The 2,500-nt window shown below is 41.3% G+C and overlaps 1 protein-coding gene across 3 annotated transcripts in view; it reads left to right on the forward strand.

The window, feature by feature from the left end:
• Positions 1-2,500, forward strand: part of dlg3 (discs, large homolog 3 (Drosophila)) — a 74,170-nt gene that overhangs the window by 6,582 nt on the left and 65,088 nt on the right. The window lies entirely within an intron of this gene.

Genomic DNA, 2,500 nt, shown 5'->3' on the forward strand with positions numbered 1-2,500 from the left:
TTCTATAACCCATTAGGTAAATGCTCTTTGGCCTGTCTTTTTGTCAGCATGGAATTAGAAAATCACTACCTTTAGATTTTTAAATACACTGTGTGTCTGGGATTGTGTCCTTTGTGTTGGTTTGTATTATTGTTTTTGTATAAAATAGGTATATAAACAAGTACACAAACCAACGCAAACGATGAAATTAGAAAAGCACTACCTTTAATACACTTTGTGTGTGTGGTATGTGCACTCTCTAGCTATCTCTCTCTCTCTCTCTCTCTCTCTCTCTCTCTCTCTCTCTCTCTCTCTCTCTCTCTCTCTCTCTCTCTCTCTCTCTCTCTCTCTCTCTCTCTCTCTCTCTCTCTCTCTCTCTCTCTCTCTCTCTCTCTCTCTCTCTCTATATATATATATATATATCCTTAATAAACTTGGAGTACCTTAAAAACATCTCCCACAACACAATCACCTAATGGCATGTCTTTCCTAAACTCCATGTGCTAAGTCGGAAACAGCAGTGTGTTCCTGGTGAACTCGGGGTAAATACACCACACATGTCACTTACTAGATTGAATGGAACAGAGTACTTAATGCAGAGGTCTGAGCTTTCCACTTCCTGGCAGGACGCCCTTGTGATGAAGGAGTGCTCACCAGAGATGAGCCCAAGACGGTTGTGGGTTATTTTAGATTTTGTAGCTAATATCCGTTACCATAAATCCCTCCCAAAAAGTCTCAGCAAACTGTTTTGCAACAATCCGAGGGTTGTCTTGAATTAGTGGGAGGTGTTTACAGGATTAGGCCTATGAGTCACCTCTGGAGGCACTTTGTTTAGCCAATCAACGAGGGCCCTGAATTCTGTCATTCAGATGACCAACACAGATTGTTTCGTAATCTGGGTGGGCCCCACATCTCCTATCGTGAGCCCCAACCGAATGCTGCAGTCCTTGCTGTGATGTGCCTTCCCTCAGACCTTCCTGTGTTCTGTACCTGTAGACCACAACAGCATGGATGAGCCTGTAGGCAGCTCCCCTATTCAGAGCTCCGTAGGCAGAATGGATGGGAAGTTTCATAGAAACAAATTGGGTACAGAGAAAAGGAACGGGGAAGAGGGGAGAGGGGGGGTGCAGAAAGAGAATGAAATCCGTCAGAGGATTAGAGAAGAGATGAAACAGTTACAGTGAAGGGAAACTGCTGGTGGATGGAATACCTGGAAATCAGTCAAATGTATAGTATAGACGTAGAATGTGTTTTAAATGGGGTGCCTTATCCTGGCTAGGGTATATTTTACATTGCACACACACACACACAATGCACACACACACACACACACACACACACACACACACACACACACACACACACACACACACACACACACACACACACACACACACACACACACACACACACACACAAACACACATACCTGGATCTGATCTGATCCGAATGGCCTCTCTGTCAGAGGCCGGAATGTTTAAATCCTATTGTGTTAATTTGCCTGTTTGGTCTGTGGTATAGGTGTGGCTAGCCCCGTGCACCTTAGCCTGCATGCGTTTTTGTATTGGTGTTAGTGCTTGTGTGTGTTGGTATAAACACCAAAGACCTGTGCCTTGGTCTACACCTTTTTTCATTCTAGAGCGAATACGTGTGGTAGAAGCTGCAACATTTGCAGGGGAAGTGAAATAAACCAACAACAATTCATTTAAGACTGGTCAGAAAGTTTATTCATTCAGTCAGTGTGATGGCCTTCCTAAAACGCTGCCCCCTGCTGTCCATTAAGGGGCTCAACCGCCAAAATATATTCAACAACACCCAGGTAGGATTAGCTGTTTGATGGATGTTGCTAGACTTGCCCAAACTTTATAATTAGGATTTAATGTTTTAAGGACTTATATTTATGCAGGTTTGTGTCTGTCACTTTGTATTGCCAGAAAAATAATTCTTCTTATTTATAATTCACGTTGTCATGTTGCTAAACCCCCCTAACAACTGTCCAGCCATGTTTATCTTGTTGTTGCCACAACAAACCCAGTCCCTATAGCTGAGTTGTGGAGACTAGGGGACAATTCTGCTTAAATCAGGTCAGGATTCATATTTTATTCCCAAAATATATATTCACTATATTCACTGTTTGTTTGTCCCATGCAGTAGATTGCTGCTTTAATTCATCATACAAATATATAAAAAGCAGCAGATAATATGCAGTAACATGCATCCATTAATTCCATTAAGTATCTGTGTCTGTCACTTTGTATTGCCAGAAAAATAATTCTTCTTATTTATAATTCACGTTGTCATGTTGCTAAACCTTCCATTAAGTGCAATGACTATAACCTTCATATCACAGGGTGGTGGATGTTACCTAAATATGATTGAATTAATGTATCAGATTATTTTAGGTTATTAATACTTAGGATTTGTAAAGGCTCTCTTAATAATCAGGACCGTCAACAAGAGCACTATGTTACACACTTGGCCACCACATTTGGTCAGATTGAAATACCTTAGAGTTTGTATA

Source organism: Gadus chalcogrammus, chromosome 10 (genome assembly GCF_026213295.1).
Source record: "Gadus chalcogrammus isolate NIFS_2021 chromosome 10, NIFS_Gcha_1.0, whole genome shotgun sequence".
In the NCBI taxonomy this organism is placed as follows: Eukaryota; Metazoa; Chordata; class Actinopteri; order Gadiformes; family Gadidae; genus Gadus; species Gadus chalcogrammus.